General features: G+C 59.3%; 1 protein-coding gene across 1 annotated transcript in view; it reads left to right on the top strand.

Moving 5' to 3' along the window:
* The window catches only part of SHANK2 (SH3 and multiple ankyrin repeat domains 2), a 516,281-nt gene that overhangs the window by 257,028 nt on the left and 244,985 nt on the right, over nt 1–14,268 (top strand). The gene's annotated exons all lie outside the window — the stretch shown is intronic.

Genomic DNA, 14,268 nt, shown 5'->3' with positions numbered 1-14,268 from the left:
GGGGGTTCCGCCACCTTCTGATGGCAGGCCGTCCTGCCTCCAGGGCCGGGCCGGGCGGGGCCCGCACACAGGGGGGTCTCTGGGCTGGGGCTGCACCCACGGCTCGGGGGACCCTGGGCAGGGGCTTTCTTAGAAGAGGGGGGTCTCCTCCAAAGGGGGAAAAGGGAAAAGAAGCACGTTTTTCTCAGCGACGGGTCCGTGAAGCTTCTCTTCTCGTGTGTCTGCCCCAACCCCCCATTTTCCTGAGCCCCCGCTGCATGGGGCTTTGGCCTCGCGGGCCCTGCGGGGGTCCTGCGGGGGTCCTGCGGGGGTCCTACAGGTGCCCCAAGCAGCACAGCTCATTCCACGATGGTCCACGGCCGTCACCCGGGGCTTCCTCGTCACCTTTCGGCCAGCCAGTCCTTAGGCACGGGGGAGGCTCACCTAAAAAGTGCCACTGAAGACGAGCAGTGGAGGCCCGTGGGGGGCCACAGGCTCTACCCGACTCCGTTTCCCGCTAGGAGCCGTCTGCGTGGGGTGGGCGATGGGCCTGGGGCCGGCGTTCTTCCAACCCTCCCTTCCGTCTTAGAGTCCACACGGTCTGTTGGGTCCGAGACAGAAGAGTGGGGAGGGGGAGGCAGAGGAGTGAGCTGGGAAGTGTCTGAAGCTAGATTTGAACCCAGGACTTCTCGTCCCTAGAGCCAGCTGTCCGTTCACTGAGCCCCGGGCCCTGCGTGTAGAACAACTCATTCAGAGCCCGCTGCAATACCGAGGAAGCGAGGAAGGGAGGATGTGGCCACAGGGGGAGTGAGCCGGCCCATGGCTGGCTTCCAGGCCGGCGACTTCATGAAGAGCCCGTCGTCGGGCCTGACCTCACCCCGTGTCCGGTGGTCGAAGGCGAGTAACGCCTTAGACTTACTGTCTGCCTGCCACGAGCCTGCCTGGGTCCCAGAAGGGAGGAGAGGGGCCGAGAGGCGTTCTTGTGTCCGAGGTCTGTGGCCTGGGGGGCTGCTTGGCTTACTGTCCTTCCGGGTAGGAGCCCACCCCGAAATCACGAGCTGTGGGGGGACGAGAAGGGGGCAAGGAGGCAGGAGAGCCTCTAGGAAGAGTCCGCCGTGTCCCGGCACCGCCGTTTGGTGTGAGAAGCGGGCCGAGGAATGGGACGGGAGGAGGACTTGCATCGAGTTCCTGGAGGGAAAGCCTGTGGGTGGCACACGGGATCCCAGGGGTGGGACGGGGCAGTGGGCAGCGCCCCAAACAAACTCGGCTCCATGTCGGACTTCGCCGCGGCCTGCTGAGCCATTTGGGAAGATCGGCCATTGCTCAGGGCTGGACGTCCTCATGTCTACTGAAATGCTTCATGTAGACATTTGGGCCTCCATGAGCCTCTGCCCTGCCTCACCCCCGGCGAAACGACTCACGAATCCATTCCTGGGCCATCCCTCTCTGGCTCCCAGGCTCCTCTTGTCTCGTCTCTCCCCATCTCCCTCCTCCTTCTTGAGCCCCCCAAAGCCTCCAGCTCTCCATCCATTCTGGCCTCCCTGCCTTCCTTCTCGTTCTCAGCCCCGCTTAGCCGGCCTCTGCACAGTCCTCTGCTCTGGAATTCCCTTGGGGCTGCCCTGTGAGTGAGCTCCCACCCTGGCCTGAGAGCTCCCACGCTGCCCCTTTCCTCCTCTCACATCCCCCTCATGCCATCCTCTTTTATCTCCCCCCTTATCCCATTATTCATTTACACGGCCAGCCATTTCCAGAGGCTGGATTTGAACTCCAGGCCCATCACTCTACCCACACAGCTTTCGGTAAGCTCTCAGTAGCTGGCTAGTGAGGCGGCACCCCATCAGATAGAGCATTGGGCCTGCCATCAGGAAGACCCGAGTTCCAATCCATCTCAGATTCTTACTAGATGTGTGACCCTGGGTGAGTCACTTAACATTTATTACCTCAAATTCCTCAGCTGCAGAAGGAGGGTCAGAGCAGTGCTAACCTCTCAGCTTTGTTGAGGATCCGGTGAAATGATCTCTGAAGCATTTAGCCCAGTGCCTGGCGCCTCGCAGGAGCCCAGGACATACTTGTTTCCTTTTCCTTCCCCCGAAGACCGTCTTCTTATGCCTTGCACTGTCTGCCCCGGCCACGTGCTGCCTCCTCGGTGGAGGCCGCCCTTATGGTCTTGGCTCTCCCCGTCTCTCCCCAGAGAGTGTTTCAGAGGCTTCTCTTCAGAGGGGGGTCCCACTTGTGCGGAGGTCTGACGTAGGCACAGCGTGCAGGAAGGCCCCCTAATACTTCGGGCTCCCCTCATTAGGGCTCCGCACACGACTGGACGACGAGCCGCCGCCCGCGGCGTGGAAAGGATTCGCCCGCCCAGTGGCCTCTCCTGCAGTTCTGCACAGCCCTCAGGGACGGGCGCTTCGTCTAACTTGTTGGTGCAAGAGAGGCTGTGCGAGGGGTGGGTTAGTGCAAGCGGAGATGTACAAAGGAGAATCCACAAACCCGACTGTTTCCAAAAAGAAAAAGGTCACGAGAAAGCGCCGCAAGGACCCGATCCGCAGCATGGCAGGCCGCCGAGGCCCCCGACAGACCCGTCTGGGAGGAGCTGAGATGCCCCCTTGGGGAGCCTCGAGGTCCTCTGGCAGGCCGTGGAGTCTGGCGAAGCGGGCTCTTCCAGCAGTGCCGTTGTCAGGCTCAGGAAGCAGGTGCCCGCGCTCCTGCGGAGGGTGACGAGGCCCGCCGAGGCGCCAGACACTCTGCCGATCCCTGGGGACACAGAGAGGCCCGGAGAGGCCCGGAGAGGCCCAGAGAGGCCCGGAGAGGCCCAGAGAGGCCCGGAGAGGCCCGAAGAGGCCCGGAGAGGCCCGGAGAGGCCCGGAGAGGCCCAGAGAGGCCCGGAGAGGCCCAGAGAGGCCCGGAGAGGCCTGGAGAGGCCCGGAGAGGCCCGGAGAGGCCCGGAGAGGCCTGAAGAGGCCTGAAGAGGCCCTGCCCTCGAGGGGCTTCTGTTCTAAGGAGGAGAACCAGAAAACAAGACAGGCCTGGCATCCAGAGGGTACGAGGTAGCGTGGCAGGCATCTGAGCCTCGCCCGCCGTCTCCCCAAGAGGGATGTGGGAGGGAGGAAGAATTCTCTCCTAGACTCTGTCAAAAACCTTTGCTTCCCAAAGTTCAAGTTCTTAGAGGGAGAGCTCGGGGCCCGAGGAGGAGGCAGCCTCCCAGCATCTTTGGTCCCCACTGATCTCCTCGGGGTGCCTCCGGGCAGGCCCCCCAGAAGCACAGCCCTTCCGGAAGTTCTGACTGCAGTGCAGAGGAGAGCACACACTAGGGTCGATTTTCTGCTCTAAAAGCTGCCTAAAACCAATGCACAGTTTTCTGTTGGCGTAAAGACTGTTCCCTGGTGGGTCGCCTCCAGGCTCGGGGAGCAGCAGGAGCAGGAGGGCCTCCCCACACGCCCCACTCCTGCTTCGTCGTGAGGTCTCAGAGGGACCAAAAGGGCTTCTTTCTGCTTAAATGTTTACTGGCGCTCATGGATCCCGCGTGGTCCGTGGGCCGAGGATGGGAGGCCCCTGGCAGCTCTCCTGGCCCACAGCTGAGGCCTCTCTCCTTGGGGGGCTGTCCGAGGGAGCGGGGGCCGGAGAAGCTCACCCCGAATGCTCAGGGAAGCATGAAGTGGTGGAAGGTAAAGAGGGCCGAATCGCTTTGGCGCAGGACATTAGGCAGGAGGCTGGACGGGCCAGAGGAGGAGGGCTAGACCTGAGGGAGGCGCCCCCCGGGGCAGTTTTATGTGGAGAACCCCAAGGAAGGCTCCTTCCTCGTGCCCTGGCACTTGCTCCCACTCAGATGGTTCAAGAGGCCGAAGTGCTCCGGGCAGAGTCAGCGCATTTCTCCGAATCGCAGCCCGCCGCAGCCCGCCGCAGCCCGCCCCTTCTGTGGGTCAGCCCTGGCCCTTCAGGCAGCCTGCAGGGGAGGGAACGGCTCGAGGACCACGAGGACACCCTAACCCAAGGGGCTGCTCACAAGCGGGACAGTGGAAGAGGAAGAGGCCCCATTCGGGCATCAGAGGACCTGCCTTCGGCCTCGGGCCCGGTGACTGCTGCCTCCGCCACGCTGGAGAAGTGCCTGTAATGGCTGGTCATCGTTCACGTCTCTGCAGGACCTACCAGGTGCCAAGCACTGTGCTGAGCAAGTTTCAATGATCGTATCATTGGATCGTCCCAGCAACCCCAGGAGGGAGTGCTGTTATGGCCTCCATTTTACAAACCAGGAAACTGAGGCAAGCAGAGGGGCAGTGACTTGGCCAGGGTCACACAGGGAGTGAGTGTCCGAGGAGGGTTGAGCTGAGGGCTTCCTGGCTCCAGGCCTCATGCTCTCCCCACTACTGTGCCAGGCCCTGGGAGTGAGGCCATCTCTGTCCTCGAGAGGCTCACGGTCTGTTGGGAGGAGAACAACCATATGCTAGGTTCCCCGGTAAATAAATTCAAAGCCATCTGGAAAAGGAATACCTGCAGTTATATGGCTCAGGGAATTGAGGGCCAGGCCTAGACATGGAGGGTCCTGAGTTCAAATCTGGCTCAGACACTTCCTAGCCGTGTGACCCTGGGCCAGTCCCTTCACCCCCCTTGCCCAGCTCTTACCGCTCTCTGCCTTGGAGCCCATTCCCAGGAGTACTTCTAAGACAGAAGGTAAAAGAGTTAAGAAGCAGAATCTCCGGATGGGCGGGAGGGAAAGAACATTTCATTCTGATGAAGTCCTGCCAACTTTCGTACCCATCACCTTGGAGAGCTCCTCTCCGAAGAATGGCGGAGTGAAGAAAGGGAGATCCGAGCCATGCTTTGGAGGCACCCGGGGGGGGGGGGTTCTGTGGAGCCCACAGTGAGAAGGGGGCGTTCCAGCCATGGCTCTGAGGGGAAGATCAGCCAACAGGCCACTGGAAGCAGCAGAGAGAGTGACCGAAGAATGATAGAAAGCGAGACCGACAAGGCAAGGGGTGGCCCTACGACAGAAGGCTCTCAAGGCCAGGCTAAAGGTTTTTCATTTTGTTCTAGAAGCAATAGGGAGCTAGAGAATGTTTTTGAGTGAAAGCATGGCCTTAAGAAGATTATTTCTGTGAGCTGAGTGGAAGCTGAATTAGAGGGGTTCAAAGGTGGCCTCGGATACTTCCTAGCTCTGTGACCCTGGGCAAGTCACTGCTCTTGCCACTCCTCTGCCTTGGAGCCGATGCACAGCCGTGATTCGAGGCTGGAAGGAATCGTTGGCACCCCTCAGCCCAGAAAACGTGTGACAGTCTCTGGACCTCGGTGCCTTTATCCAGGGACATTGCAGAATCGGGCGGACACGAACACCTTTCAGTGAATCGGTCAGTCAAGTGTATAAGCCGCGTGGTATGAATTAGTCCTCAATGAGTTTAGGAAAAGGCAGCTTCTTGGGTCGTTAGTGAAGCCAGATGGTGCCACTTAGGAAACAGCTTGTGATCGGGTGGAGAGATTCTGTCACACCGGGAGGCCCGGGTCCTCAGCCAGCCAGTTTGGAGTCGCCCATTCTGGTGGTCCAGCCTGTGCTGCCTGAACTCCGGGCTTCGGACTCTGAGCGGGGAAGGTTTCGGAGGCGAGGGCTCCCTGCCGCGTTGGCAGCCGTGTCCCCGGGCCGGGAGTGGCCAGCCGGACCCAAAAGCTGACTAGAACCACCTAGGAAAGGGGTAGCTCGTGGACTGACCCCCAGAGCCCGGCGGAGAGCCCCACGGCCCAGAGGGAGACGTCCTGAGCTCTCTATAAAGGGAGGGAGGGAAAGCGGACTTAAGCCCAAATCTGCTTTCTTCTCGATTCCACTGGGACACGTGGACCCCTGGGTCCCGGATTTTGGGGGACGATGTTTTGTAGCACCCAGAACGTTATACTTATTTGTAAAAACTAATTCTGGCGTATTCCTCCGTTGGGGAAGCTGAGCTCTAGGAGGGTGAAAAACACGTCAGCAGGAAGGTTCCCGTAAGTCATAAGCCTCCTGGCGGGATTAGAACCCAGGTCCTCCGACTCCAGAGCCAGGGCTCTTTGGAGAGTACAAGTGAGAATGTCCACCAAGGGCTTCGTCCTCCTTGAGGTGGTGTGATTCGTCGTCCTCCATGCTGGAGGTGTAGAATTAGAATCTCGTACCCTTGGAATCCCTCCCTTAGCATCCCGTCGTCCCCACGTTTGCGCCCCTACGTAGTGTTTATAAGATTGCGCTAAGCCCGCCCCCTCGCTCTCTTCTCTCGTGACTCCAGCCTTTTTGCTTTCCCTTTTGCTTCACGTTATCATTAACAAATTTATTAAGAATAATACTGGGAGGGCAGCTGGGTAGCTCCATGGATGGAGAGTCAGGCCTAGAGACGGGAGGTCCTGGGTTCAAATCCGGCCTCAGACACTTCCCAGCTGTGTGACCCTGGGCAAGTCACTTGACCCCCATTTCCCACCCTGACCACTCTTCCGCCTATAAGTCAATACACCGAAGTACAAGGGTTTAAAAAAAAAAGTTTATCTAAAAAAAAAAAAAAAGAATAGTTGGAGTATTTGTTATTATTATTAATAAATCCCATAACAAAATTAAATTATGTATTTACTTATGGTGGAATTAAATTAAATAAATAGAATAAAACGAATAAATGAATAAATAATAAATTGTCATTAGGAGATTTATCAAGAATAATACTTGCAGTCATTTTTAGCCTTACGGAAGCCGTGGGTTCCCCTTTAAGTGTCGCCTCTCCCCACACCTCCGTCTCGCTGGTTTCCAAGTCCCGGCCGGTCACCTCAGCCTCTCGCGCTTCCTTGCCTTCAGCGCCTTCAGTGCTATCCCCCGTCCATCCGCGCCCAGGTGGCCCCTTCTGCTCTGGCTTCCACGCGCCTCTGGGAGCGCCTCCGTAGGTGGCCGGCGCGGCCCGGCCCTTCTCTCCATCAGGGACCTCCTGAGAGACGTTCACGGCTTTCCGCTCCGCCGTTCTCTGCGCCCAGCCTTCAGGTCTCGGCTCTGTACCTATTCCGAGCCGGCACGCTAGTCCTGCCTGCCTTTGAAGACCCGCTTCTCACGCCTCTTTCTGGCTTACTCCTGGATCCCAGGAACCGGCTGGCCGAGAATTAAACATGTCACACGCCCCTCCTTGTTGCCTCGGGTAAAATGGGAATTCTCTGTGTTTAAACCCCTTTACTCTGCCTTAACAGTGATGCCGAGTTTGGGGGCTAACGCAGAAGAGCTGTCAGAGCTAGGCACAGGAGGTCAAGTGACTTGCCCAGGGTCACACAGCTGGGAAGTATCAGAGGCCAGATTTGAACCCAGGACCTCCCATCTCCAGACCTGGCTCTCTAGCCACTGAGCCGCCCAGCTGTCCCCCACTTCCCTTCCCAGCGTTGTTGCACATGACTCTTTTCCCCCATTCGGTTACTTGATGGCTCCCAATCCCTAGGCAGATCCCCGGGGCACTGGGCACTCCTCCAGCTTCCTTTTGCATGCCAGGCCACACTTGAACCCGCATCTTCCTGACTGTTCACTGCAGTCATCGGACCACCGTCACAGTGTTCTGGTGTCCCCCAAGGTCCCGCCTTCCCCGGATGCTGCGCGTAGTCTGAGCCAATAAAGAAACGATTCTTTCATGGTGGCGTCTGGGGCGTCTCGCCCGGGGACGCGGGAGGAGCGGCTCTCGCTGGGATCTCGGCCGGCTCTCGTCTCCACGTTTCCCCTCCGCTTTCCCTGCGCCTTCGCCTACTTTGTCCCATTAGAATGCCGCGCCTTGAAGTCGGGAACGTTGCTTACCTGAGCTCGGCCGGGCACCCAGGAAGTCAGCGACAAACGCTCTCTTGTCTCCGGGCTGCAGGCGGCTTCCTGGCCGGACGGCTCGCCGCCTCTCAGGCCCAGAGATGGCCTCCCACTCCAGGACTCACCTGCTGGGCAACACTGTCCTGTGTAAGGCTTAAAGCAGTGACACGGAAACAGAACTGAGGGAGGAGGCTGGAAAGAACACTGGCTGGGCTCCGTGGCTTCTCCCCCACCAGCCTCAGTTTCCTCTCTGGGCCCTTCTAAGCTTGACATCCTCTGACCCTCCTCTGGGCTAGAGGCTCGGGCAGCCCAGTGTGCTGTGACATCCGGGGTCTTGTGCAGTGCCTTCCAGTGAAGACCACCTCCTCGGCTTTGGGCTCTGGAGACTGTTTCAGAGGAAGGAAATGTCAGCCTTAAACGTGCTTCATTCGGACTCCGGACTGATAACAGCCACCCGCATAATCATTCATTGTTTTTAGCCATTTCCCAAGCCCAGGACTTGCTCTAGTTCCAGAGAAGATGAGGAGCCTTCCTGGTGCAGCTCTGCTTAAAACGGGCAAAATCTGACCACTGGGTGAGCCAGAAAGATGTCGCTGCAGCCTCCCTCCTCCCTTCCCCAACTGGGGCTTTCATTCATTCATTCATTCATTCATTCATTCATTCACTCAACAGCCATTCCCTCATGGCCTTCTGCTTTCTCTGTCTCTCTCTCTCTCTCCCTCTCTCTCTCTCTCTCTGTGTCTCTGTCTCTCTGTCTCTCTCTCTGTCTCTCTCTCTGTCTCTCTCTCTCTCTGTGTCTCTGTCTCTCTGTCTCTCTCCCTCCCTCTCTCTCTCTCTCTCTCTCTCTCTCTCTGGCTCTCTCTCTGTCTCTCTCTGTCTCTCTCTCTCTGTCTCTGNTCTGTCTCTGTCTCTCTCTCTGTCTCTGTCTCTCTCTGTCTCTCTCTGTCTCTCTGTCTGTCTCTCTGTCTCTCTCTCTGTCTCTGTCTCTGTCTCTCTGTCTCTTTCTCATACAGAGCCTCCAATGCCTGCCTCCCTGCCTTTGCACTGGCTCTCCACGTGCCAGAGGCCAGGAATGCCCTCGTCTCCCTCTCTTCCTTTAAGATATACTTCAGGTCCCATCTTCTTCCTGGAGCCTTTTCCGATCCTGACCCCCAACCACCGCTGCTTTCCCTCCCAAACTATCTGGTGCGTAAGTAAAGGAGTTCCCGCGTGTCTGTCCTGGCACCTAGCCAGAGCAGCGTCTCCCCTTAGGCTCTCTGTGCCGGGTGTGTCTGGACGTTCTCTCCCCCACGCTCCAATGTAGGGGAAGGGGAAGGGCGGGCACATTTCCATGGCGCCTCCTTTGTGCCGGCTCCGTGCTAGGCCCTTTACTACTATTATCCAGTGCCTGGAGAGGGAGATCCTCTTATTATCCCATTTGACAGTTGAGGAAACTGAGCCACACAGAGGCGAGGCAGCTTGCCAGGGCGACGCGGCTAATGAGCGTCCGAGGCCTGGTTTGCGCTCTCACTCCATGCCCGGTCCGGTCCGTTGCTGCCTCATAGAAGCTCCCGGGGAGGAGGGATTGCTCTGTTCTTCGCCCCACACCCCCTCTCGTGGCCCGGGGCCGGCACGTCGCAGGCTCTCGGTAAACGCTTGTGGGTCGGGTGACAGGTCGAGGGTACCTCTCCGTCTCTGGGCCTCATTTTCCCCCTCGGCTGCTGAGGGGATGCGAGGAGACGATCTCCAGGCCTCCTTTCGGTTCGGCTCTGTTGAACGTTCCGTGCTGTATCTCAGACTCCTCATCCTTGTGTTCCCTCCCCGTGCTGGCACTGTGGGGTTCTCTGTCTGGATTCGGACCCTCCATCGCTCCAGGGCCCTCTCAGGTTTTCTAGGAGCCGGCGATGCCCACAGATCACTTAGCTGCCCGCCTGGGGAAGTGGCTGCTCGGGTTTTCCCTTAAACTGGCACCGAGGAAGAGGGAGTTCCTCGGCGTTGTCACTAGGTGGGGACAAAGTGGCCACTGTTGGCAGGAAAGGAGCCCAGCTGGAAGAGCTGGCAGAGGCAAGAGCCAGGGTGCCAGGCAGAGGGTGCTTGTGGGCCTCTGGGAAGTGGCACCCGGCTCCAGCGGCCAAGGCCTCGCGGGAAGGCAGAGTTTGCCTGGCCCTTTGGGCTCCCGCCAGCGCAGACCCATCATCCTGTAGCGCTTCCCAAATACAACAGCGGCCATTCACTTCATGGGAAATGTGTGGAGGAAAACGGGCTTCCTGTGTAGGGCGAGGAGAGCCGCTGGCGCAGCCCTGGGGAGGCCCAGGCAGATCTGCCGGGATGTGTCCAGCAGCCGTTGGCTTGGCACAAAGCCCACCGTGGCTGAGACGGCTGGAGCTGAGAGAGCCTCTGGTGCTCCGGACGGGGCACCTCGGAGGCCTGATGGGAAAGGAGGCCTGGGCGAGGCTGGCAGCTCAAAGTCCGGCCGCCTCGGCTTTAGGGACTGCTTTTGTGGCCCCGAAGCCCCCCTCGTGCGTCTCGAGGGAGCGCTCTCGTCTGACGGCCGCGCTACGGGCTGGGCGGCAGGAACCCGGCTCCAGCGTCCCTGAGGACGTCGAGGCCGGCCGCCATGAGCTCGACACGCCGGCTCTCGACGTTCCACCCACGGGATCCCCCTTCCGCCCCCAAATCACCCTGATGGCTGCCGGATGCTTGAGGGTGACGGGATGGCCAAGAAGCTCCTCTGCCCGAAGACCTGGGAGCTTCCCCCGCCGGAGAGCTCCGAGAGGCTACGGGAGGCTGACGAGGCAGCCCTGAGGGCTAAAGCAAAGTGGGGCTGCACGGAGAGGGTGGCAGCCAAGGAGAGGGAGGCACAGACGGCCCCCTGCCCCCTGCCCTGGGCAGAGCACGTGTGGAGGGACGGCCGTGCCCACGCCCGGGCTCCCGTGGAGAAGGATGTCCATAAGCCTTCTTGGGGAGGGTCTCAAGACTATGGAACTGGTGACGGTTCATCTGGAGCAGGAAAGGCCACGGAGGGACTCGCTAGCCTGGTTTTTGCTCGCTGGGGAGCGGCTCAGTTCCTCACAGATGTCAGCCTTCCCCGCCGGGCTCCCCAGGGCAGTCAGGAGCACCTCTGGGTGTCGAGATTCCTAACCGTGAGAGCCATCCCAGTGTGGAAGGGCTGCTCCGGGAGGCCCTGGAGGCCTTTATGAAAGCCTCGGTCAGGTCTGGGTTGGCCTGGATGGCTCCTTTGGGGCTCCCCAGACATTCCCGGGACCCCGAGGCCTTCCGAGGAGAGCCTCGCCCAGAGAGCCCAGGAGGCTGGCGGAGGTGCGCTCGGGCACTGAAGCCAAGAGGCGGCCGGCACTCCTCTGCGCTTTCTCGCCTCTTCTTGACGCCGCCGTTCACAGGCTTGGCCTCCCGTTAATCCTTTCTGGCAAGTGGTGCGAGCCAGTGCCTGGAGAGGACGCCCGCCTTGCCCAGGGCCGCTTCTCTTTTCCCCCCACCTCTTCCTGGCCCGATGGCCTGGGGAAACCCAGCTAGCGTCTCAGTCACAGCATCCGCAGTCGGGGCTCATCATCCTCCCCTTCTCGGAGGCAGAGGGCAGCCCCAGAGGACTGAAAGCTTCCCCCGTGGCTAGGAGAAAGCCCAGCATGCCCGTCTTTGGGGGGCTGCCGACAGACCTCAGATCCTCGCTCCAACTTCCCCTTCCCCTGTTATCCTTGGCTGGGCCCCGGCGGCCAAGCCGTCCAGATTCTCAGCCATGGAGTGGCCCGCAGGGGCGCCTCCTCTGAACTCCCCAAGAACCCATCTCGGGATGGGGAGGTCCCCCCTTCTGAAGGCAGCCCATTGCCCAGACTATGGGGCTCCCACTTGTGCGTGGCGGAGAATATGGCGGGCGCTCTTGGCCCCAAACAGCCCTGTTTGAAGGCAGAGAACAAGCTCCGTACTGCGGGCTCCATCAGGGAGAGCGAGGCTGGGACAGGCGCCCTGGGCCACCCTCTGATCAGTTTGTCCAGTTAGCCTCAGAGCCTTGAGGGCCCCGCAGGACTGAGGTTCCGGCCCGTTAAGCAAAGGCCCCTCCCTCCAGGGTGGCGCCCAGGGGCCCCGCGAGGGGAGGCTTCCCTTCCAACCAGCCCGCCACTGTCTTTGCTCCTGGGCCTCAGCTCACAAGTCCCCGCGCCGAGTAAAGACCAGCCACCCAGCAGTTAACAGACCTCTCCGGGCTGCACCTTCCATCTTAGAATCCGTCCTGTATTTTGGTTCCAAGGCAGAAGGGCAGCAAGGGCCGGGCAATGAGGGTTAAGGGACTTGTCCAAGCTCACTTACGTAGGACGTTTCTGAGGGTAGATTTGAACCCAGGACCTCCCATCTTGAGGCCCGGCTGTCAATCAACAGGCATTTCTTAAGCAACTTTTATGTACCAAGTACTGAGTACTTGGCCTCAAGGAGTTCATGGGGGAAAAGAAAGTATAAATGAATGAATGAATGAATGAATGAATGAATGAATGAATGAATGTCCGAGCACTGAAGTGTTCGCTGAGCGCCAGGCGTCCAGCTAGGCACTGAGGACAGACTCTGCCCTCACGAGCTTACATTCAAGTTGGAGATTGTCGGCCGAGAGGCGTTTGGTTTAGCGTCACAGGCCGGAGAGCGGGGCCAGCCGCCTGCTTCCGCCCCGGTGCCCGGCGACATGCAGGGTGGGTGCTGGTGGTGCGGCAGGAAGGCCACCAGAATGCCCCAGGAGAGGGTGACCCTCACAGGTCCGCTGTAGCGGGGAAACGGCACACACGTGACTAAGCATGTTTGACGGGTTTGCAGAGCGGGGACAAACCGGCTTTGGAGGGAAGGCGTGAGCGGTCAGGGAGATGCCGGAGGGGGAACGAGGAGGGAGCTGCAGGCTGGAGAGGGCCGAGCCTGAGGTTCTCCCGACCTCCAGGGCATTCAACGAGATTTCCAAGTTGTGATCCCCAAGTGGGTAATGGGGAGCCCTGGATCTGCCCTACCTTGGGGCGGAAGGGAGGTGTGGGTGTGGCCTCTCACTCCCCAGCAGGCTCCTGGGAAGCGCGCCCCTATTTTAGACCACTGAGGCACCCCGTCTGGCAGCCCTCGTGGCTTTGGGCTGATCCTCTCCAGCTCCGGATTGATGGGATAACCTGGTCTTGCCCAGCCTAGACCTGCTTCTATCAAGCACATCTAGAAGGAACCAGCCCGGGGGCAGCTGGGTAGCTCAGTGGATTGAGAGTCAGGCCTAGAGATGGAGGTCCTGGGTTCAAATCCGGCCTCAGACACTTTCCGGCTGTGTGACCCTGGACAAGTCACTTGACCCCCATGGCCCACCCTTACCACTCTTCCACCAAGGAGCCGATACACGGAAGTTAAGGGTTAATAATAATAATAATAATAATAATAATAATAAAAATAGAAGGAGCCAGCCCTACAGATAGATGCCTTTGTGCCAGACCCAGAGTCCGGGAAGGAAAAACGGGTCGCTTAAAGTTCTCAAAGCAAAGGCCAAGCAGAATTGTGTTGTGTTGGCCCTTTCGCCTCCCCTGGATCTATGGTTCCAGTCCCTTCCTAGACCAAGTGGCAGAGAACCAGAGATCTCCAAATAAAGCCCAGTCGCCCGTGTAAGCTCCAGGCAGGCTTCTTCTGGCCATTAGGAAACGGAGCCGACTCCAAGCTCACGGGTTGCTCCCGTCCCCCACCCTCCCCGCGATCGGGTGGCAGCGAGCTCCAGACAGTTTGGAGCATGGCAGGGGATGATGGGAGGTGTCCGAGGTGGGGCACCATCAATAGTTAGCTTCCTGAGAAGACAGGGATGAATCCTTTGCTGGGACGATGCCCAGGGAGGTCCTGGCTTCCTCCTCGTCTAATTAGTTTCCGGGTGGGGAATCGGATCAGCGCGTGGCCTTGGAAGATGAGGCGGCGTTTTGGTCTCCGCTGAGAGTCGTCGTGGTGCTGGCCACGGAGCCGGGATGAGAGCTTCTTCTTAAAAATTCACCGCAGGGCAGCTGGGTAGCTCAGTGGAGTGAGAGTCAGGCCTAGAGTCAGGAGGTCCTGGGTTCAAATATGACCTCAGCCACTTCCCAGCTGTGTGACCCTGGGCAAGTCACTTGACCCCCATTGTCCACCCTTACCAATCTTCCACCTATGGGACAATACACCAAAGTACAAGGGTTAAAAAAAAAAAAATTCACCGCAGCGGCGACCCTCTCCAGCCCTGCGCCCATTGTCTCGCTCTCCTGTTTCCCGCGCCGTTTCCATGGGCAGCCTTTCCAGAGCGAGGCCAAGAGGGTGAGGAGAGGAGAGAAGATGAGCTCCTGCGAGCCCGTCACCAGCCACCAGCCGGCACATAGATGGAAATGGCTCGGATGACCCTCTCAGCCCATCCATGCAAGGCGGGCCTCCATCCTCACGTTGGAAGCCTCGTGGGCAGCCTCCTCCTCTTCGTCAGGAATCCGTGTCACCCCCTCGTTCTCGTGCCAGTCGGGGCGTCTCATCCTACTGTGGCTGATTTGCATATCGGATGGGGCTTAGCTCTGGTGGCAGAGAGG

This window comes from Gracilinanus agilis, chromosome 6 (genome assembly GCF_016433145.1).
Source record: "Gracilinanus agilis isolate LMUSP501 chromosome 6, AgileGrace, whole genome shotgun sequence".
In the NCBI taxonomy this organism is placed as follows: domain Eukaryota; kingdom Metazoa; phylum Chordata; class Mammalia; order Didelphimorphia; family Didelphidae; genus Gracilinanus; species Gracilinanus agilis.
This window is presented reverse-complemented; position numbering and strand designations above follow the sequence as displayed.